Below are 25007 nucleotides of genomic sequence, written 5' to 3' on the forward strand. Positions count from 1 at the left end.
ATTGCTTCTACATTTAACCAAACAATCATTTAAAAGTATAAAAAGCTATTTAATAGCTACAAATCATATCCCTGAAAGGGTGTTCAATCTGTAATACAAAATGAGCCAGAAATGGGTTGCTGACCCATTAAAGAAAATAACCATTATCTCAGATTTTTTTTTTTTTATAAATCTCTTTACTCATATCAAGGTTGTACTGTTAGCAGGTTAGAGGTTTGTGTGTATGGAAATATATTATGCAGATAGAGATATTTATAAATTAACCCCAAAGGCATTTAGAATACTGTAGCATCAATTCAACATATGTGAATGTCAATACAGGGAAGTCAATAAAGCCTATAATGAAGATAAGGAATATTAGTTTGGAAAGATAAGGAAAATCTAAACAGGAGGGATACAGGGAATGCTAGGTAGAGAAAATGGAAGAAATGAATGCCATTGGAAGACTATGTGTGGTGTGGCTGGGACATAAGATGCATATAGCATTGAATTAAGTACAGAAATTGCTTGCCATGTATGACATTGGACCAGGGGTCTATTTTGAGAAAATGGACAAGATAGAATATAGATCTTTCCATTTTATAGTATACTTCAAATGTTTTAAGAATGTAACTCAAGCATTATTGAGTGATGTCTGGGCAAAGGAAAAAGTCATGTCTATGGTACTCAATGTTCCTATGAGGATAAAGGAATGTGGAATTACTCAGGACAATCAACTATTGTTTTGCTCCTTTATGACTGTTTCAAAGAACTACTTTTATATATAGGCCATTTAGAAAATAGCATTTTTATTTACTAGAAAAGGAATATTTTATTTGAGGGGGTGGTAATTGAACCATGGTAAGGAAAATATGCCTAATTTAATTTAAAAGGGGACTCAGCATGTAGAGACTCACATTTTACTCTCTGGTCTTTTTTTTAATGGAAAGTGCCTTCATATGCTGTTTGTCCACTATAAAAGAAAATTTCAAAGTAAGAATCAGTTTTCTCAAAAATGGCTCCAAATTTAATTTTCATTACTTGACTGTTTTGGCCTTGTGTTTTAGTTACTCTCTTATAAATATATCTACAATATCCATTAGAGAGTCTGTGGGCTTCATTTTCCAGCTATTGTTTCCTGGTGCTATGTGAGCATGTTTGTGGGTACTTATCTGTGGGGTACTTGGCTGTATCTCTGTATGCTGTACTTAAAAGACCAGAAAGAAAAGATAAAAGAAAGAACAGAAAAGAAAAAAAAGAGAGGTCCTTTAAAACAGGTATTTGTGGTGTCAAAATCTCAAGCCCTTTTATAAAACACATCCATTTGAATAAATAGGATGCATGCTCTTTTCTGAATGGCTCAAGTGTTGAATTTCATGGGACTACAGCAGACACCAGTTGTGAATGGGGACTTTGCAAATTTATAATCAATTCAGCTGTCTTGTTACCTATTACATTGTTTTGAGATCATCCTTTGAGCTGTAACCTTTTTATTCACATGTAAATAAAATGCCACAATGCCTGTTCTTAAAATCATGAGAGATGGCATATTGTTTTTATTGGAATTGTACCATTCTAAGCCTCTGTGTGTGTGTGTGTACATTTATATACACATACACACATATAATATATGTGTGTATAAATATATACATACACACACACACACACACCCTTAAACATGATCATTTGCAAATTGAATGAAATCTCACATGAGGATTTATTTATTCACTTAAGCTTACCATTCAGGTGAAGGTGTGAAAAATACATGTCAAGAATTTAATTCAGATTCTTAAAATGAGAAGTGTAAAACAAGAGAGAAATGAGGGTCTTTGGCTGTAGATAGATTTTGATTCTTTTTCTTATGCTTCAAATTTTATTTTCTCTGAGAATTGGGGAGAAACAAAGTGAACCAACAAAAAAAAAATGTAGAATAATAGGAAGGTCAACTGAAAAATCGTGATTTGATTTAGTCTAAAAATACCGGATTCCTATAAAAGCTGCAAGTTATAGGATACATTTCCTACCTAAAAGAAACACTGCTGATTGCGTAGGTTTGGAAGAGAGGCTCAGCGGCAGATAGGCATGTGCTAAGTCACAGTGCAATGGTTCCTGATCACATTTGGGAAATTAGCCTGGTATTTCAAACCATTCATCATCCCATCTCCTTGCTGCTCAAGTTCTCACTGCCTCAAATCCCTCTCTAACTGTATGCGGTTTCCTGAATATATTACTTGTTCTCATGTCTGCAAATACTTCTGCCTTTGTTTGTCCTGCCCCTTTTCTGTTGCTGCATCTATTAGACTCTTCCTTCAAGATTCAATTTCAGTACCATTTTCTTCTTCTGCTCTCTCCTGATTTCCTTGGTGACTGGATCTCTCCAATCTCCTCAGTACTGAGTTACCTCTAGTTATAGATTTTTTGTAAAGAATATTATAAGCATATATTTTTTCTTGTCTCTCTGATTAAGCAGGAAAAGTCTAACAAATTGAGAGCATGGGCTTTTTAGATTTTTGTGATCCTCACAACATCTGGTACCCTCCCTGGCTCAGTAAATTTTGATTGGATGTTGTTTGTGAGATGGGATGCAGAATAGAAAACAGTAAAAAATTGAATTATTTTAACATTCTACAAGGTATTGTCCCCGGGTTTCCCAGTGTATTAATCTGTTTTCTATTACTTATATGAAATATCTTGTTCTGGCTAACTTTATAAAGAAAAGATTATTTAGCTCACAGTTTGGAGGTTTAAGGACATGGTACTGGTGATAGCTTTTCATCACTGTGACAAAATATCTGAAGAAATCAACTTAAAGTAGGAAAGGTTTACTTTGGCTCATGGTTTAAGAGGTTTCAGTCCATGTTTTGCTGGCTTCACTGTTTCTAGGCCTGCGGTTAGACTGTATGTCATGGGGAAGTGCATGGCAAAGCAACACTCTTCAGAAAGGAGAGGGAGAGAGAGAGAGAGAGAGAGAGAGAGAGAGGGAGGAATGGTTCAGTGACAAAATGTATCTTCCTGAAATGGCCCACTTCTTCCAACTAGACCCCATAGGTACCTGTGGTTTCTACAACCTCCACATAGAGCCACCAGCTAAGGACCAAGGCTTCAACTCAGAAGCCTTTGTGAAACACTCCAGATCCAAACTATATAAGTGCTGGCATCAGCATGGTTCTGGTGAGGAGCTCGTGGTGGATGTCATCATAATAGCAGGAATGTATATGTGGGAGGAAGAGATCATGTCACCAAACATGAAGCCAAAGAGAACTGGCTGAATTAGAGCCTGTCATGTTCTTTTTAAAAACAACACACCATAGGGAACTAGCTCAGTCCCATTAGAACTACTATAATCTCTTCTGAAAGCAGCACCATCAGGAACCTCCCACAAGGCCACACCTCTCAGAGGTTCACCACCTCCATCATGGCCATACCAAAGACCAAACCTCTCACACAGGAACCCTCAGGGGACATACTTCCAGCATATTCAAACCATCTGAAATGAGGGTTAAGAGTACAAATAAAAGCAAGTCCCTCTTCTAAAGGAACTGGGAAAGAAAAAGACAAATGATTCACTCAACAATAAAGCTATGTGAGTGCTGTCAGAAAGTCTCTGGGAGGGCTGGGGCTGTAGCTCAGTGGCAGAGCGCTTGCCTTGCACATGGGAGGCATTGGGTTCGATCATCCGCACCACATTAAAAAAATACACAAAGAAAATAAAGGCATGCTGTCCATCTACAACTACAAATAGTAATAATAATAATAATAATAATAATAATAATAATGAATGTCTCCTGGAGAGAGCCTAGGAATTGAGCTGAGGAAGAAATCCAAACTTCATTTCACTGAGTAGTAGTGATGGAAGGGCTTTGTGAACAAAGAAGCATTTCAGCTGAGCCTCGAAGTGCCTGTAAGTGTTGTTTATTATTTGTTTGTTTGTTTGTTTTGAGTGGGACATTTTTGGGCCCACAGAGCTGCAAGAATTTAAGCTCTGAATTTTCACATGGGTTGACAAGTGTAAATTTAATTAGCCTTTTCAAAAAAAGTTATAAAGCAAGCATTATTTCACACACCTAAATACCAGAGAATCTTCTAAATATCTTGTACTCAGTGACCATCTTGAAGAAGATAATTTACATAACTCCCATACCCTGTCTTCTTGCAACACTTTGATTCCCCAGTGTGCCAGTGGCTTAGAAGAACAGATAAACTTGGTTTCGGGATGGAATTTTAACAAATAAGAAAACCACAAACAAGTACAAAAAGTACCTATACTCAAAATTCTGAAGATTCCTGGATAACATCAGGACAGAAAATGCTTTGTCATGGCTTCAAAGATCCCAGAGCACCTTTGAACAGCGTGGACCATAATAATGGGTTCAGGGAGGAAGTTTTAAAGTGTGCTTCTCTGTCTTTAACCAAAGCAACAATATGAAATGGGAACAAAGGTAAAAAAAAAAAGGCATCACTTATTTGAATAAGGGAATAGCAAAGCATTTGTTCTGAATGTAGGATTTCTGTAAAATGTTAAAGACTAAAGAAAATGTTTTAAGATGCTGAACTTGTTCGTCTATAGCAGGCACATGTGCTAATCAAGGGCTAATTCATTTTCAGTTTTTAATCCTTAAAACATTCATAGGCCAAAGGATGTATGAATCTGGAGCTCCAGAAAATAGTTGATGCTACACGAGTTGAAGTAATCAGCACAGTGATAGTATATAGAAGTATGGAACTTCAGTATCAGTCATTCATTTCACAATTATGGATTAATGCATTCTTCTAAGAATTTGTGTGGATATAATAATGTTATCAATAAGTGAGGACAGGGTCCCTGGTCCAGGTTCTTGGCATCTCAAAAAAAGAACTGAGCAAGATATACAGGAGAAGCAGCTAAAGCATGGATTTCTTGAAAGTGAAAGTACACTCTGTAAAGTAGAAAGGGCACAGCAGGAGAGAATGGTTCAAGGCCCTATCCACACAACGGAGCTCACTTTTATTGGGCTGTGCTATTTTTCCCCTTTTCTCCTGGGTGGATATAGGGTTGATTGGCAGTTTGATCGACAGTAGGCTTGATATAATTTCTTTTCTATTGCCACCCTGTAAGTTTCTTTTTCCCCTAGAAAATACACAGAGAGGGAACAAACCATAATGCTAATTATATGTTAGCTAGCAACAAGTTACCCTCAAGTCAGTTTCTTGGGTTATTGTACATGCCCAATATTGAGGATTTCTCTTTTGGGTCTTGAATTCCCCTTGTGGTTGTCTAACTCCCTTCCTTTAACAGCAAGATGGCTCAGTTGGCCTGCACAGGAAGTTTCAGGAAGAGTTTTAGAAGGGGCCAAGGATTCTAGCCCTTTCCAATACCCTACCTTCTACCGAACAATAATACAATACATGTCCTGACTTAAAGGTTCTTACAATCTCATTGGAAATACAGAAATAGTACAGGACAAATGATCCCAAAAATACCTAAAGCAACTACTTTCCTTTATTCTGTATTTAGTGAGCAGGAACTTTCCATACATCAGTGTAGTCTTCACATGGGCATGCCTAAGTAGGCATCATCTATCCCATTTTGCTGATACGAAACCTGCAACTTCAAGAGGTTGACTGATGGTATACATTCACTGGCAAGTAAATAGAGCTGCTGGATTTCAATCCTGTTCTTTCTCATTGAAACGTGTTCTTTTTTTGACTATCTTTTACTACCTTTCAATAACAGGCCTCTTGTCTCTAGATCCTGAGCTTCTTGACCCATGCTACCTGAATACTGACCATAATATCCCTCTAGGAAAGAAAGGTATCAACTATAATTAGTCCTATTTGACTGATGGGGATCCTGGATTACATTGAGTTTATGTGAAGTAACTGAGCCTTGTCCAGGGCAGTGTGGACCATGAGAAAGCTGATCTACTTCTTAGATTCATACACAGCAAGCTAGGCATGGTGCCTATAATTCCAGCAGCTCGGGAGGCTGAGGTGGGAGGATTGTGAGTTCAAAGTCAGCCTCAGCAACTTAGCAAGGCCCTAAGCAATTTAGTAAAACTCTGTCTCTAGTAAAATATAAAAAGATCTGGGGGTGTGGCTCAGTGGTTATAGGTCCCTGGGTTCAATTCCCAGTATGGAAAACAACCCCCCCAAAAAAAATCATACACAGCAATGTATTGATTCTTACATAAATAGGTTTAATGCCTTAATATGATGAAGTTGCTTATCACTCTTGATCATCCCCACTACTAGTCATCCCAGACTCTCAAATGAGCTGCAGGAAGCTTATACAGGAGTTGGAAAACTTCCTGAATGGAATGGAAAATGAAACTTTATTTAACCAGAATGAATTATTTTTTCTTGAAGCAAAAGAGAGTAGACTTGGGTTTTAAAGATCAATTCTTATTCTTCAGAACTTCTGCAGATATCTGTTGGATATAGGTTTAGCTCAAGTGAACACTGATTTCGGGGACAGGTTCAGGAACTCAAGGTTGAAGTGAATAGCCTTAGTACATGCATCCTTGTGAATCTAAAAAACTACTTTGAACAGTGTCACATGCTACACCCCCATTTTCCTCTTGCTTCTTGGTGGGCAAGGCAAGCAATGTGATAGGATGTTGCTTCAGTACCAGGTGCCTTGCTTTGTCAGGTGACATCATTCTGTCAGTTGTCCTGTCAGATATACTGTTTTCATTGCAAAAGTCATTGTCCTTAACTTTGTTATTACCTATCTACTTCCCACCCCTTTGGGGGAGAGTAACTCCTGTAAGCCAGATCAAGGAGAAGGCTCTAAGGGATTGGCTGCCCTTTCTCACCAAAACTAGAACACCATGACTTATCTACTTGAGCTGGCACTTCTTGTGAATAGAGAGGAGTCCATAAGGAAAATGAAATGATAATGTAACTGTGGGACATACTATTTTCCTGAAAATTAGCCACCCAGGAGCTCTCTCTACCACTCTGACTCAATTCAACACCTTTCTAGAGAAGTCAGAGTCCTCCCTTTGTGACTTAATTTTAATCCGAGCTATGAAGCTTTCCAAATCTCTCCTTAGTCCTTTACCTAAAACAAGACTAACTAGACCATATGAAAAGCCACCTTTAGTTACCGATTATTTTATTAAAATGCTTCTTCCCTTGTGGGAACCAGTTGGCAGGGCAATAGAGAATGGACTTTGTGCTAAGGACTGTTGATCCTCAGTTAAATTCTTACTGTGACCTTGGCTTCCTCTTCCAGGTGGCTGAACGTATGCAGACCATTCATGCCAGCAAAAGAATCAGACCATTTTTTCTCTCCCAATTTTTCCTGGCTTCTTGAAGGAGTTTAATTAACCTGTACAGTTTCTTCCAGATTCTCTAACAGCTCTCTCATATGACTCCTACTTCTTACATTGCACATTTCCCTGTTGACCTTCCACTCCAAAAGGATTATTTCTAATAGTACCCACAGGTGGCATAAAGACTTCATCAAATTCTGAAGGAACTAGCCTTCATTTATTATACACCTTTAACTCTGCCATTTTTAAAAAGATTTATGCCTATCCAAATTTTGCATTCTTGTTTTAAAAATAGTGATTATCAATCATAAAAAATTGGCTAGTGAAGAGGCATAAAGAAGAATGTTAAAACCAGTAACCAGATAACAATTATGATATTGTTAATATTTAAGCAATATAATTATTGAGTAGTTAGATATTAGATCAGACACTCTGCCACTCAATAAATCAGGAGGCAAAAGAGAAATATGAATTCAGATGAGGCTGTGAGTAATGGAAAGTCCCTGATATATCAGGTAAGGATAGGGAAGAGAGAATTGATTTAGAAGTGATCAGGAAAGCCCTTTCTGGATGTTGAGAGGAACATTCAAGGCAATAGCTGTAGGTGAGAATGTGTGTATACAAGTGGAGCTTAAGACCTTCAGGGTAATGGGCAAGGTAGGCAGAGGTAGGTCTTAGATCAGTAAGATAGGCAAAGAGCAGCTCACATGGGCTGTTGATGTTGATAAGAAGCTTGCATGTTACCTGAAGGGTAGCAGAAACCAGTGGTGACTTTCAAGCAAAAAACCTATTTGATATGAATATCATCTTTAAAATATTATGGCTGTTGTATGGAAAATGGATTTATGGAGCACGAGGGCAAGTAGTGTGGGGGTGATAAAAATCAAATTAGGAATAAGATTTGGAGGCAGAGATGGAAGTACTTGGCTGAAGGATGGTATCAAGAGATAAGGAAACAGTTAAGAAAAACATTTTTGTTTACTCATAGTGAGAAATTTAGTAAGGAGTTCTTTAAAGGAAGGGAGGCAAATAAGACAAAGAGTTCTATTGTCAGCCATGTTGAATTCCAACTTGGACACAGCAGTTTTGAAGTCAAGGAGAAAGTTGGAGTTCAACATATACACAGGTGGTATCAAAAACAGAAATCAAAATAAATAAATTAATTAATTAAAAAAAAAAAAACAGAAATCAAAGAACAAATTGAAGCTGTGGGAGTCATTGTAGTATTTAACCTACTAAGCTTTCTCACCTTTGATTCCATATACTTTTTGGGGGGTTGAGTGGGAACCGGAAATTGAACTCAGGGGCACTCAACCACCGAGCCACATCCCCAGCCCTATTTCATATTTTATTTAGTGACAGGATCTCATTGATTTGCTTAGCACCTGGCTTTTGCTGAGGCTGGCTTTGAACTCCTGATTCTCCTGTCTTAGCCTCCAGAGCCACTGGGATTACAGGTGTGCACCACTGAGCCCAGCTTGATTCCAAATACTTTTTAATAACTCACATTTTAATACTTGTTTATTCTGTATGTAACTTACTTTTAAAATAAGATATAGTTGTATATCTGTGTCTATACCTAAAACAAATTTTGTTTTAGGTATATTGTTTATATACAACTATATCTTATTTAGGCAATGGGGAAGTTACAATTTTATCTATTTTATATTAAAGTATTTTATTATTTCTAAGTTATTCTCTTGGCAAACCAGCAAAATACAGAAGGGTTTGAAAACTATTTTTCTGCAGCATAATTGTAGAGACTGTAATGCCCTTATTGAATGGATGTTACCCTTTGCTAACCAGCTCTCTGTAATTGCACATTTATGCTGTTTTTGAGTTTATTAATTTAAAAAATATGGTAGCTTATCAATAAAGCTTAACAAATACTTTCATTTGGTTTTGAAAGCACAAATTCCAATGAGAAGAAGTATTTGGAGAAAACACATAAATACTTTTAAGAATGTTAATATAAAATTATAATTTGCACTCCATGTGTGATATCTAAAAATAGATGCTCAGTAATTATTTATTTGCAGAATGATTATAGTCTTGTTAGGATTATATGAAGGTGACTTTTCCCCCTTTGCTTTAGCAACACTAAATGGTGTAATTTATAATAATGTCAATTTGCTAGGCAACACAACTTATTTTAATTTATATTTGTAAAACTATGGAATAGTTGATATTTTTCATACTTTCCTTAGATATTTGTTGCTCTCTTATACAATCTTATTTATTGCCTCCTTTTTAAAATTAGGGATCACTGTAGTTTTTCTACTACATTTTTTATTGCATTTTACTAGATTTTTCTAATTGTAAAATCGTAATATATAAAAGCATTAAACTGTTTCCTTATGATAAATATATTAAGTGCTTTCTCCTTCCCAATTTGTTTTTTACTTTTTAATTGAATTTATAGGTTTTTTCCCCTTTTTTCAGGGCTGATATGGTGGGAATAGTGCACAGAAGGGTTTAGTATTTTATGTTGCTACATTTGCCTTTCTTAAGATAGTCTATAGGAAAATCTCTTGGAGAAGTGAGGATTCTTTTGTTTGCAAATTGAAGGAGTTCTCAATATTCCAAACAGATTCAAATAAATAGCTATGCAAACCTATTTACATCTAGTCTTAAACACATTGGAATGATGACATCATCTTGTCATTTGAATTTTTGATATTAATTTTTAATTTGTCCCATCTGTTCTCTGTTCCCTTTTCCTCTTTTTCTGCCTTCTTAATTGAATATTTTATATGATTCCATAGTATCCTATTTGTTGACTCGTCAGGTGTTAACCTGTAATTTGTATTGTCATGACAGCTTTGGGCTTATGGCACATGTCATTGACTCGCCATGGTCTCCCTTTGTGATTCATGCCACTTTGTGTGTGTAGAAGAACCTGACAGCAATATCATCCATTTTCCCTCTCTTGGTCTTTGTGCTATTGTTACCATGTATTTTGATTTTGCATCTATGACAAAGACCATGTCGAATTGCTCGTACTTTTGTTTAAACTGTCAGAAATCTTTTAAAGATATTTAAATAATAAGAAAGGTCTTATATATTTACCCATTAAGCTACCATTTCTGGTGTTCTTCATTCCTTTGTTTAGATCCACATTTCCATTTGATATTATATTCCTTCTGCCTGCAGGACTTTGTTTAACATTTCCAGTAGGATAGATCTGATGATGTCCATTCAGATTTTGTATGTCTGAAGAAGTGCGTTTTTTTGGGGGGTTGGCATTTTATTTTATTGGTTCTTTTTTGTTATATACTACAGTAGAAGTCATTTTTAAATGCATGGAATATATCTTGTTCTAATTCAGTCCCTAGTACCTCTCCTTTCCCTTCCCTACCCCTACTCCCTTCCCTCTACTGATCTTTCTATCTTTATTTTGCCTTCATTATTAAGATATGTTTTGGCTTCCCATGTTTATTTACCCCTTCCTCAGTATGTTAAATGCAAAACTGTCCTCTTACATTTTTTTTATGAGAGATCTATTCTTATTCTTGCCTTTGTTCCTGTGTGTGTGTGTGTGTGTGTGTGTGTGTGTGTGTAATGAATGTTTTCTCTCTGGCTGTTTATAAGTAGAAATAAAAGAACAAGTAGAAACTGTAACTTATTTTTTAAATAGTGTGAGGTTGTATATCTGTGTCTGTACCTAAAAGACCAAAGAGGGTGTGTGTGTGAAAGATTGAAGAGTGAAGTTTCTTGATCATATATTTCAAACAAATTGGATTATAATTGTCTTTGCTGTGGTGTTAGTTTTTTCAATATTTTTTCTAAATATCAAATTTGTAATTTGAATTGAATATGTTCTTTCTGTTCATTTTCAATCATGTTTTCCTTTATATTTCTTCTTGGATGCAGCTAATGTACTTGGCATTTCTTTTGATGCTTTTGATTCTTGATTTTATGACTTGGTAAGTTGGATTGGGATGGAATTCATTTTAGGTACTTCTCCTGATTCCTTAAAAAAACATTTATTGTTTTTCTTTACTAAATGGTCTGTGGGCTAATTGACATTCCCATTTATGGTGTATAAGAGTTCCCTTTCCGACATGCTACCATGTGTCAGTTTTGTGTTTTTGATAGAAACTATTCCAACCAGGAGAGATGGCTTCAAGGTGTAGTTTTATTTTGTGTTTCCCTGATGACTAATAATATGGAGTATTTTTTTCATGTATTTGGTGGCCATTTTTATTTCTTATTTTGCAGATATTATGTAGAATAATGTGGAAATTCCTCAAAAAGGTAAAAATAGATCTCCCATTTGATCCAGCTATCCAAATTTTGGTACATATTCAAAACAAATGAGATCAATGTACCAATGAGAAACCTGTGTGCCATGTTAACTGCAGCCTTATTCATAATAGCTAAGATATGGACTCAGTCTAGGTGCCCACCAAGGGATGGATAAATAAATAAGATGTGGTATATGTACACTGTGGAGTATTATTCAGCCATAAAGGGGAATGCAATTCTGTTGTTTTCTGCAAAAGGAATATACCTGGAGGACATTATGCTAAGTAAAATAAGCCAGACAAGGAAAACGGAGACTACATGTTTTTCTCATATGTTAAAGCTTTAAAAAGTCAGCCTGAATCTAGAATAGTGATTACTAGAGACTGAGGAGGGTGTATGTGTAAGGGGTTGATAGAGTGGAGTTATATAATGGATGCCAAAACACAACTAGTTAGAATTAATAGATTCTAGTATTCTAAGGACTGTAGTTCTCAATAAACTATTAGTTATTTTATGAATAACTAGAAGAAAGAGGCTCAAAGACTCCAAACAAAAAGAAACTATAAAGAGAAAGAAATGCTAATTTCCCTGATTAGATCAGTGCACGTGGGATGCATGGGTCAATGTATCACACAACAGACCCTATTAAAATGTAAAATCAATACTCATTAATCAAAAATTGAAATTTAAAAAGAGTCCAAGAAGTTTCTTCAAGTTTCTTCTGATCCCTCAGTAGATTATTTTTACAATTATATTTTCTTCTGAGTCTTCCCATTTTTTTTCTCTTCATCTGGTAATTCAATATTCTTCTCTTTTTTAATGTGCACATCTTTAAATAAGGTGCGATTTGGTTGATATTTGTTCTACTCTCTGCCTATTCGTGTGTAAATGAATGAGTTTCCTAGCTTGAATCTTAAGCTCCATGTTGTCCAGGTGTTTTTCTTATGGGTCACTGATCTAGAAACATTAGGCTTCTTTCTAGCTCCATTGCCTCATCCTCTAGTTCTTTAATCTGCTGCAGTACATGAACAAGAGTTAGCTTCTCATTCACCCCTCTCCTGTCTCCAAATTCTGCCTCAGCACATTATCAGAGAAGACTCCAGGACGGAAGGGGCCAGCCCAGTGCAATCCCACCTCCTCCTGCCCTGTTATTTCTGAAATGTGTAATATGGTTATTTCTGTACAAAAACTGAAATCGGTGGGGAAGGGGATGACATACTGTTAATCTCACAGAGTACTCTCTGGAGGGTAAAGAGAGAGTGAGAGATGTGGCCATGTTTCCAGATTTGTGGGCCCTGACTTCTGATTCAGTGAATAGTAAACAGGTAAAATTAACATTATAGCTCAACATTTTTCAGACATAATCTCTGTCTCACATCAAACATAACACACTGCTTCCTCAAGCCTAGATATTTATTTTTCCTTGCAAATGTGTATAGATCACATTCGAGCACCTAATTCTGAGTCTAAGTTTTTTACATTTATTGGCTGTCTAACCTTGGGCCAGACCTCAGACCTCACTAAAACAATTCTCTCATTTCTAAAATGAGGAATAATTATGAGGAATGAATGAGGTATTGTATATGGAACTGGTAGTATAAAAATAGTCTTTTTTTTTTTTTTAGTATTCCCAATTGTCTGCCAGCATTCATTTTTAACAGTGTAACACACGTTTGTATTTTTCTCAGCCTCAATGGATCTTCAGACAAGAATGGGGGATAAGTCACATTATAAATGAACTCTCTTCTTCAACCAATTTTTAAATTTCTGTTTTAATTTATGTGTGTTGATTGCTTTTATTGTGCACTGTGTTAATCTGTTTTCTATTACTGTGACAAAAGGAGGATGAAATTATTTTGACTCGTGTTTTGGAGGTTTTAGGTCATGATTGCTTGATCTAATCACTTTGGGCCTCTTGCAAGGCAGAACATCATAGGCTGGGAATGTGCGGTGGAACAAGCCCATCACTTCATGGTAGCAGAAGCAAAGAGAGAGAAGGAGAAAAAGGAAGGGTGCAGGGACAAAATATACCCTTCAAAGGCACACCCCAATAAGCCTACTTCAACCAGGCTCCTAAATTTTCCACCACATTCCAATAGCCTGTTAAGTTATGACTCTATTAATGGATTGATCCAATAATGAGATCAGAGCCCTTATTATCCAATCACTTCTCACAGGTCCCATCTCTGAACACTATTGCACTGGGGATCATGAACCCCATTTTAACATATGTACTTTTAGGGAGACATAACCTGTACTCTGAGATAATTTGTGTGTATGTGAAATACTTGATGACATTAGTATTGATTATGAGAATAGGTGGTCTGGTTGTATTATGTCTATTTTGTGTAATTTTTTTCCTGCCATTTTCACTTCATTCTTACCTAGTCTACTAATTTAAGTAAGTTAAATTGTAATTTAATTGATATATGTGATACCAAATATTTTTTAAAAATAGAAATGTCACTATTTGGGTAAATAAAATTCATGCAAAAAGTAGAAAGGCTTTGACTCAACTATTCTCTCTCCTCCAGTTGTCTGGCCCACTGATATTCTGAAGAAATTGTATTCTTTACTGTTAAGCTCTTTCTTCTCTTCATCCCTCAGCCTAATTTGTCTTCCACCAAGATGCACTTGAACAGCACATTTTCCAAGATGCAGGGAACCATCAAGAGTCTGGGCGCAAGATGTTTGCTTCATTAGAAAAGATTAAGTTCAGCTATGAGTAATGCAATTCACAATATAGTGACTTAACCAGAATAGAAGTATGAATTTCTCTAAGAGCAATAGAGAGTAGGCAAAACAGGACTTGTAGTTTCTCTGTGGTTCTAGGAACACAAAAACTTTTGCTATTGGTTTTCAGTTCTTATTCCTTACATTAATTTAAAAAAAAATGTTTCATGATTCAGAATAGCTTTGGATGCTCTAGCTATTGCATCCACATTCCATAGAGCAGCAAAGGTGAAGAAGGAACTCAAGGGCACCTCTTTATCTTAGGCAATTTAAAAATTATCACTGTAACACTTCTTCCTATATCTTAAGACCTCAGGAGCCACACTTGGTTGCAAGAAAAAAAAATGAGGAATGACACTTTGGCTCTCAGCACTATGCACTATGCTAAAATATCAGAATTAATTTACAATGAATGATGGAGAAATCGAGTTGGTGATGACTGTGTTCTACGAGATATCTGCTCAGTGATTGGGTTTGAAACAAATGCTCCATTTCAAACCACTGGCAAGCAGTGAAGGAAGGATTTCTGTGATACCTTCATGGAGTTTCTGTTGGGAAAGTAAAATTCAGGTTTGCTATTCTCTGTTGTGCTCCACTTGAATTATATTTAATGAACAGACTTATCACAGTCCTATTCTGGTGGCTTCCCTGTCCTCTCCCCACCCCCACCCCATTAATAGGCAACATTTTGGTTTTTAAGCAAAGGGATCTTAAAATCCATCTCTACTCATGTGGCTCACTAACCATGTTGACACAAAGGCTTTCAGTATGCAGAATAATTCAGACAGGTACATTACAGCTGCTTTTGTTTTAATATTCATACCCAAGGAAGGTTGGGTATCTTTCTGTCTTTGTATTATGTTTAATATGAACAAGGAACCCTAAACATGAAGAACATAGTTTTGGGAAATTCTTACAATATATGTTCTTTGCGAAGCAGCATCAAATGGAGAAAGAAAATAAGGAATCAAAGTTTGAATCTCAGCTCCAACATGCCAAGATTCCAGGTAAGGATCCTGGGGCTGCTACTAAAATTCAGGGGGATTCAGCTTGATGACCTCTGAATAACAGGGTTGCTTTCATTGTTAGCAGCTACAGAATTTGCTACACTGTGTGCATTCCTGTCATCATACCCCATTTTGTGGTTTTATGCAAAGTTAGTAGTTTCCACGTTCTAATTTCCTGTAGATTCAGATAAAAGCACCTATCCTGGCCTCTCTCATTTGACCCATTATTTGATATGATGACAGTCTCTAGCTTGGCCTTGGATTCCCCTCTTCCTTTATTTTACATAAACCCCCCACCCAATTAGTTATTCATCACAGTTATTTTACTAATAGTTGGGTAAATTTTTGAAATTACTAAAATCAACAGGGAGCCTTTCACCACAGGCTCTGACTATGATAATCTGTGTGCAGGAAAATCCATAAGCTAGGGTGACTTCTGAGTTAAATTAAATTTTATGGCTCAAGAAATGCTTTACTTAGTTTTCTCCATCATTATAAGCCAAAGAAGATAATTTCAGATTCAGTTTGCACAAAGGATCACTTTGGGTTGATACAGGCTTTCTGTTAGTGGCAAGGAAATATTTGCATCTAAACCTTGATATGTAATGAAACAGGCTGTAAAAGATAAGATCAATTTTCTATTAAAAGTAAAAGGGCCAATGGAGCTGGATCCAGTGGGGGCTTTTCCCATTTGTCACTCAGGACTGTTTGACAGTATAACATTTGCTGCAGAAGGTGCAGACTAGTGTACTGCAGTCAAGTTTTTGAAAATGTATGCAAACACACGTACACGCTGATGTAAGACACATGCGTGGCCACATGCACATACAGACTCATACACAAGGACACACACACAAATGTGATTGTCTCATAGATACCTATTCAAGCACACCAACACGTCTGCATAGCAAAAACATGCAAACCCAGATATGAGACCTTCACCAAATGACACAACCAGGACAGGCAAATGCAGGGCCTCACCCAAGCAAGATGGAGGCTCATGCAAGATGAAGGAGCCAAGACACCTAGAACCCAGAGAGATAAGAATGTGTGCAAATGTGGGGACACACACACACACACACCCTGAGAAAAGCTGGGTGCTGAGAACCAGGCCTGCACTCACATGCACCTAGCCATGGGCTCTGGACGTCTCCTGAACTGTAGTTTGATTTTGCACTGAGTTCTGTAAAGCTGTGTGGGTGAGGTTGGACTTCTTATGGACTCTTCTTTCACTTTGATCTGTTATATTTGAACTATTGTTAAGTTGACTTCCTTTCAAAATATTTTAAAAGTATAATTACCTCAACTGAGGGTCTCCTGAATGTTAGAGCACCTAGCTTATTTACTTGGAACCCATCTTGCTCCCTTCAAATCATTCAAAATTACTAATTGTGGTATGTCATCCCTGGGTACAAGAACTGCTTCTTAAACCAATAACATAAAATCTTTTGAGCACATTCTGCATGTCAAATGTTGAAATACCCCTAATATTGTTATTGCAACTGTATCAATTCAAACCTGGCATTTTCAACCTGAAGTCATTTCAAGCTTGAAATTAGCCTTTTCCCTTTTTCCTTGTCCTTTAGTCCTTTAGTGTTCCCTTTGCCCTCATTCACCTTTATCCTTACATTTTCCAGCCACTTAACTTTATTCTCTTTCCTCTTTATGCACCTGTTTTCCTTATCTTCATAATTTTGCCCATTATTACCCCAGTCTTGTCTTAATCTAGCTTCCTTGACTGATGCTAATGTCAATAGCTTTCCCCCAACAATAAAATTCCATTTCCCTGCTTCCTTCATCAGTTCAGAAACTTCATCTGTCTTTCCAAGTCCTCATTGAATTCCACGTCAAAATCTAATTAATATATATATTTTTTTATTTTTAAAGAAAATATTGGGAATTGAACCTAGGAGTGCTTTACCACTGAGATAAATCCCCAGACTTTATTTTGAGAAAAGTTCTTTCTAAGTTGCTGAAAGTCTCACTGCATTGCCTAGGCTGCCTTGAACTGGTGATCCTCCTGCCTCAGTCTCTCTAGGATTGCAATAGAACCCAGCCAGTATTAATTATCATTCTGTAGCTATAATAAGTAGCAAGTATCTTAGTACTTAATTTTCCTTTTACTCCATTTTTATATATGGATTTATGTCTCTGATGGAATCCAAATCTTCCACTTTATACATGTCCTCACCTTGGATTTCCCAAGCTCTTGACATTCTAGTATGCTTCTGGGCACTCTGCACCATCCTTCTGGGGCATCTCTTCCCTCCTGCTTCAAATGATGTCTCCCAAGTCTGCATCTTCCATCCCAACTAGGATTCTGAACTCCAGACCTTTGTTTGCAATTTGGCAATGCTTGAAGCCACTTTAATCCTCGGGGATTGCTAATTCATTTTGCAAACACTAAGCAAGAAAATCTTTCCCCATGATCTTTCTTTAAACATGCACCCCTTCACTTTATTTTTCTGATTATGGTTAATTGATGCAGCATGCACTCAGTCACCCAAGTTAGAATATCAGGCATTAATTTTCAACTTCCTATCTACTCTGTTCCTTCCATAACATTTGGGACCTCAAGGAAGACCTTTCTATTGCCCTTCTGCCCATCATGGCTGCCCTGCTCTTCTTTCAAGTACTTCTAAGTCTATGCCCTCACCAGCATGTGGTCAAAACATGCAGATTTTTGACTTCTACATGCTTTCTTGCTTCCAGTTTCACTTTATCTGATCAAACCCCCTACTATGCTCAGAAATCATCATTATGAAAGACAGATCTGATCTTGTCATTCCCATTAACAGATTTCCAAAGGCTAAAGAATGCCTTTGAATAAAGTCCAAGTGTAGCATTGCTTTGATCCACCACCTCGGTTGACCCACCCCTTTCCCTCTATTTCCACCCACTCTGCATCCCTTTAAATTGTCTCTGATGCATCATGTCTCATCATTGATTAATAATTTCCTTTTGCCTAAATGAATTATTTTACTGCTCTACTTAGAAAACAATCACATATCCTTCAGAACTCAGTTCTGAAGGGTTCCACAACCCGCCATGGGAAAATTAACATTTTTATAACCTTTTGTACAAATCTTTAGAATAGCACTCATCATGTAGCCAGCTACTCATGTGTGTCTTTCTCTCTAATTGGACGGTGAGTTCTAGGTCAACAGATACTGTATCTTATCCATCATTGTCTCCCCTCTGCAATGTCAGGTACTCAATACAGAATGGTTGTTAATTCAGTTATTTTGATTACTGCTTCTGTAAACATCATGCAGGGAAAATCTGCACCTTAGCCTTAAACACATGCTTCAATGAAGAAATCGTAATTGCACATCTAATATAAATGCTATGTAATATACAATAATGTATATATTATTGATTTCCACAATAACTAATATGTAATTGCAGTTACTCCTATTTTCCTGTTAAGAAGCCAGTGGTCCAGAGAAATCAAAGATTTGACTGGTTTAGCTTCTTCATTTTCAGTCCAGAGTAAATTATTCTTTTTCATGTCAGCACAGTTGAAAAGGTGACCTGAAGACATTACTTTTGAAGGCAACGTTAGAAACTCTGGATTAAACAAACATATATCCCCCCCCGCCCCCCCGCTCCTTGGTGGTTCTCAAAGTCTTGAATACATTAAAATATTCATCTTTGGAGTGTGATGATATCTCATAGTACTTCCCAAATCTGTTGACTCAGAACCAATTTCATGAGGCATTTATCTTACAGAATACTGTTTGGAAATGCAGCATGGTATTAAATACTGTCTTTAAATATCTTCCGGTTCTCAATCTTTAGGACAGCACTCCCCTTCCCCGAATCTGTCAAGTGTGTGCAGCCCTACCCTAGTGCTCATTCTGTGAACAGCAGGGTGGTTAGCTCATCCCTTCCTACAGCCCTGGGGCCTCTCTATTATGAGTCACTTTCTGCTATTAGCAAGGAAAGGAGAGATGGAAATATGTCTTTGCTTCTCCCCATTTATTTCCTTCCATGCCTAGACACTTTGGCAGACTAAAAAGAAGGAAATCTTGAGTTGAGCCCTATTGAACTGCCTTCTTAGCCATCACAGCATGTCCCTGGTTTCCCCTTTCTGGTAGTATTTGGTCTGGGCTGAGTGATATGGCTCTACCTGCACCTGTGCACTCTGCAGGACAAGTTTATTTATTTTTGTCTCCAGCTGAGAACAACAACATGGCATTCCCTGATCCCCCTGGTAATTTCCTGGGCTCAATGATTCCTGCTACTGTTGACCTGCTCCACAGCTGGTGGCATTGCTGCTGACCTGGATTTGCTCTTCTTAGCTCAGAGGACAGAGCAACACAGAAGATGCATGTGTTTGACAACACAAAAGTCCAGCCTTTAAACAAGATAGGCTCTCTCTCTCTCTCTCTCTCTCACACACACACACACACACACACACACACTCATATCTTGACTCAGAGAACTCAGTTCCAATCCTGGGTCTAGGAACTCAAATTCTAGCCTTGCATTTTATTAGCTATGCTACACATTATTGCCTCACCTGTCCTTACCTGTATGACAAAGACATATTACCTCCTCCGAAAGCCATGGAGAGGATTAAATAAGATAGCCTAGTGACTAGCAACTGTCACTTAATATATACTGGGTTTACTTCACTAGTATTTTTCAATTAAGTTTTTCATTATCAATGTAATATTGAAAATGCAACATTTTCATATTGCATTTCCTTTCTTTTCCTTTCACACACTCTACCAATAGAGGCCTGGTAGATTTTTATTTTTAAAATCTTAGGAGAAACAGTGTATTCTTAGGAGAATAATCTCTTGATGCTTTCTAGGAAAGGTTTGTAATTATCTGGGAAAATTAATCATAAGCATAAGAAAAGGTTACTGATGACATGCTATTGGTAATATTTTAATTATTTTTGAAAGAAGGAAAAAGATCATTCTGTAGATAAAGAAACTGAGTTTTAGTCAAATCCATTAGCATTCAAGTTTGCAAGTTCACATGATGAATGAGTACCATAAATGCGGTTTGAAAAACTATTTTTACGTATGTATTACTTGGAGAACAACTAAGCCAGTAGAACTCATTTTTTTTCTTCAGTTTCAGGAGACTTTTAGCTTCATAGAAATTATTGGAGACTTCAAAAAGCTTTTGTGTATGTGAGTCACATCTACCAATGTTTATAATATCAAGATCAATATGAGAAAGCTTGAAAATATCTTAATTGACTAACTTAGAAATAAAAACAACCCATTCCATTTTAGAAATAACAATTTTGGTGAAAAGTAAATTACTTTACAAAACAACTCCCCCCACACCAACACATGTAAAACAGACGGAGGTAAAGATGGGTTTTGCATATCATTTATTGAGATTAAAGACACAACCTATAATCTACCCTTTTAAAAAATATTAAAGCATGAGCTCCAACATTGCTGACAATGAGCAGGATGTTGTACAGCACATCTCTAAAACCTGCTCATCATGCATAAGTGACATTTCATACCATTTGAAAAGCAACTCTATTTTTCTCTCTGCCCTGGCATGGTGGCCACTGTTTTACTTTCTGCTTCAACAGGTTTGATTATTTTATATGCTTCATGTTGCTGGACTTGTCCTTCTCTGACTGTCTGTTTCATTTAGCATAGGGTATTTAAGTTTCATCCAGGTGGTAGCCCATGACAGGGTTTCCTCCTTTTGGGCTAGATAATAATTTATTGTGTGTATGTACAGTATTCTCTTGACCTATTCCCATGTAGAAGGATATTAAAGTTGTTTACACTTTTGGCTCTAGTGAATAATGCAACACTGGACATAGGATGCAAATATTTCCACAAGCTCCACAGTTTGTTTATTTTTAAATGTCCTTTTCTTTAAAATATGTTTTTCTTCAAAATTCTTAGTTTGTGCTTGTGCATGAATCATTTTCCTGAGCTCATTGAGAATCTTTAAAAAGATTATTTTAACTTCTTTGTCAAGTGATTTATATACCTCTGCTTCTTTAGGTTTGTTTCTGGAGATTTACATTGTTATCGTACCTGAGTTATTTCTCTCTTTTTCTTTCTTTTCTTTTTCTTTTTTTTTTTTTTTTTAGTGTTCCCTATAACTTTGTGATGATATCCATACATTTTTTTATAAAAGAGAGACCCTCTCCCAAGCTTTGTATGGAAAAGCCCATTACCTCTCAGCCAGGTAGAGATTCTGAAGCCCTCCCAAAACTTTTTGGTAGATCTGTCTTCTCTGAAATGCAGGTGATAACTAGAGGTATTTGCTGGTTTCTTATTTTTATAATCTATTACTCCCTCTGATGTTTCCGTATGTACCTTTGTCTTCTGAAGTTGTGAGATGCCAGCCAGCTCTTTTGTTCTCTGGCCCCTGGGCAACTAGAGTATGACATATCCTACCAGTGCCCGGAGCTAGACAGTAGTCCCTGAGACATCCTGAAAAGTTAGAATGTTGGATGCACAGTCTAATCTTTTCTTTCTTTCTCTGGGCAAAACCAGGAGCTAGGAGTTTCTGACGTACAGTCAGAACCTATAGCATGAGGTTGTCTTTGTTGTGGCTGGTTTTGTGTAGGACCCTTTTAACTGGTTACTGGATAAATCACAAAGAGAATTAGTTGTGTTGAATTATTTTTGAATTAGCATTTCTGTGGAAGGCAAAAGAGTTTTGGGCTACTTATTCCACCATCTTGTCAATCTGATATGTCATTGTGAATTTATATTTATATTTTTATATTTTTGTGAATTCTTTGATATCTGCCACAGTAGAAGATGAGTAGATTCCTATATCTACTTCTGTAATTAAACCTTTGCCTTATGCTGTTTTAGTTGAAGTAAATAATGATGGCTTCACAACCATAGGAGGTTGGAAAAACAAGGAGTATTTTATTAGTCAATTCAGATATTGTGGATTTAAGTAGATATAAAATTTTGTGCCCAAACTCAATAGATACTAATTTCACAAAGAGTAGTGGCAATGTCAGATCTAAAATTTTAGAAACTTTTAATACTCTTAACATGAAAACCTACTGATCACTACTCCCATTTGAATGTGTCTTTTCCTTATTTCATACTATTTCATAGCGTCCTGTGTTACTGTTATATTTTAGAAAATATAATTTCATTGAATTATAAAGATCTGCTAAATGCTGACTCATTATTATATAGTGTGTAAGAAATATTTTATTGATATTACCAAAAATCACCTCAGAAATATCTTAAGTTCCTTGATTCATCGTGGAGAATGCAATAAATGCAAATTTTTATTTAATTGATTGAATTTTGTCATTAGCAACAAATACTACCAATTTCCTTGGAACAAAAGATTCCTGCAGTTTGAGAAAATATCTGCCAAAGACAGAACTTTGAATGTCCTTATTCCTCCCATCAGTCATTCCAACAAATGAAAATAAAAAGTCCTATGAAAAAAAGCAGACATTGACTCACTGTCAAAACCAACAAGGACTGGATGAAGGCCCCTTGAAGTATGAGATTATATGTAGCAACGGGGTTTTATTAAAATGATATATACTCAAGAGTTTGATTCAATAAAATTGAAATTAATAATTTTTACCACTAGCTTAAGTATACAAATGTAAATAATTGTTTTTCCTGAAATAGAAATGACAGTGAAAACTAGGATGAATATTAGTACAAATGGATGCTACTGCCTACATCTGTAGTAAGCAGCCAAAATTTTTATTGGACCCCAATTCTATATTATAAGTGCAAATGTAAGACAATGAAATGTAAAAATAAATTATTAGCATTATTATGAAAATAGTTTTGACACAAGATTCCCTGTAGGTTTCTCTGTAGACCACACGTTTGAGAATGATTGGTTTGAGCTGCCATAACAAATATACCTAGATACAAAGGATCAAAGGAGACCAAGGTTATTCATGGATGTAACTGTCCATAGTGTTCTTAACTAGTTGTTCTTAACTTGTTGCAATTTTGTTCCTTGGGGTTATTTGGTAACATCTTGAAGCAATTTTGGTTGCTATGACTAGAGAGAGGGGAGTTAGATATAGCATCTAGATACTACTAAACATACTATAAGACATAGGGTAATCCTGCACAACCCTGGTGTAAAGATGCAGGTGAAGGCCAGGAAGATAGTTGTGTGCTCCACAAGAGCATTAAAGGGCTGAAGTTCCTCCTTACTTGCTGTCTGGTCATTTTCCCAAGGATTGCTCTTATCCACAGAGTGAATCTTGGTTCACTGGAACACCATCCAGTTTATGCAAGGGGCGTAGACAAGAAGTGGAGGAAACGAAACTGGTTTTTAAGAGATGATGTAGAATTTGCACATAACCTTACATGGACTTACATTGCATTGGCAAGGGATTGGCCAAATGGCCAGGCAAGACTGTCATGGAGAAAGGGTTTCTATTTAAAAGGGAGGTGCAGAAAACAGTACTTGAGAACATACTCACAATATCTACCATCGCATAGAAATGCTTTAGAATTTTTGAAATTGTGTTCAAACAAGAAATTTCTAATCATGGAACTACTAAAAATTCATATCTATATGTATATCATATTTTTAATTTTTAAAAATAGAAATTTTTACATTGTTTAAACATTGGATTCATAATGGATTTGCCATTTACTTTCTAGAAGCAAATTAATTTCTTTCAGGTCCTATAAATAGACTTACCCAAGGAAAACCTGTTCTTGTGGGAGAGATTATCAGTTTTTATAAAGTGTAAATAAACCGATATTGGACTGGTTTATGGAACTTATCTTTGGGTCTCATTAAAATCCTGAATTTCTAACTAGAATAAAGAAGGAAGACATTGACTCACTGTCAAAACCAACAAGGACTGGATGAAGGCCCCTTGAAGTTTCATCCCTGTGAGCTAGTAAACATTTATAGCTAATTTGAAATGAGATGCTTAATTACATAATTTCATTCCAATTAAGCTGCTAATTAATTGACAGGGCATCTTTGAGTGCTTTACACAGTGCAAGTAAAAGGCAGAAGGATCCTGAGCCTATTACCTGTGACCCTTTGGGAGAGATCAGTAAATAACTGTTTAAGAGGCTGGAAACAGAGTTTGTGAAAAGAGAAAACAAGAGGCCAGCCCTGGGGAGATCCAGGCCCAGGTCCAACCCTGGCTCAGGCTCCATGGAGCTTTCTTATCAGGCCCTTGATAGAGAGTAATGAAAAGAAAGAAAAATTAAAAACTCTTACAGAGCAATTACTACATGCCTATGCACTTTCCATGGAGGAACAAAGAATCACAAGACACTAGCATAACCAACCAGTAGTTGTTTTAAGGAATAGAAGTGAGAGGTAAGTAAGTGGCTTTGCCATGTCTTTGGCCTTTAACTCAGCCAGGTCTATTTTCCTAACTTTCCATTTTCAAGCCTTGTCAAAATTTAATCTGGGGACAGATAAGAAATGACTATTTAATCTCCCCATAGGATAATAAAGTTTGTGTTAATAGTGAGAAGGATTCTAAGTTGAAATCATTTTTTCAAAATATAATGTATTACTTTTCTATATATATTCCTCGCCCATTGGCATGAGAACATAGAATATGGGAATAAACATCTATTCATACACCCCTGTGTGGTACCTGCTAGTTCATTTTCGTGCTCTAGGGAAGATGATACTGAAATGTGTATTTTTTTTATCAGCTAATACAGACTAAAAAACTGTGGTTCTAGCAAGCAGACTCTTTAGTTATTAAAGTTAGCATTGGCTCAAGGATCATTCAAAGCCATCTTGAAAAATACTCAGGGGTTGCATTATCACACCTTAATATCTTATAATTATTTTT

The 25007-nt window shown here is 36.5% G+C and overlaps 1 protein-coding gene across 1 annotated transcript in view; it reads left to right on the top strand.

The window, feature by feature from the left end:
• Nucleotides 1–25007, top strand: part of Nrg3 (neuregulin 3) — a 1019685-nt gene that overhangs the window by 247111 nt on the left and 747567 nt on the right. The window lies entirely within an intron of this gene.

This window comes from Marmota marmota, unplaced genomic scaffold, assembly GCF_001458135.2.
Source record: "Marmota marmota marmota unplaced genomic scaffold, marMar, whole genome shotgun sequence".
Taxonomy (NCBI): domain Eukaryota; kingdom Metazoa; phylum Chordata; class Mammalia; order Rodentia; family Sciuridae; genus Marmota; species Marmota marmota.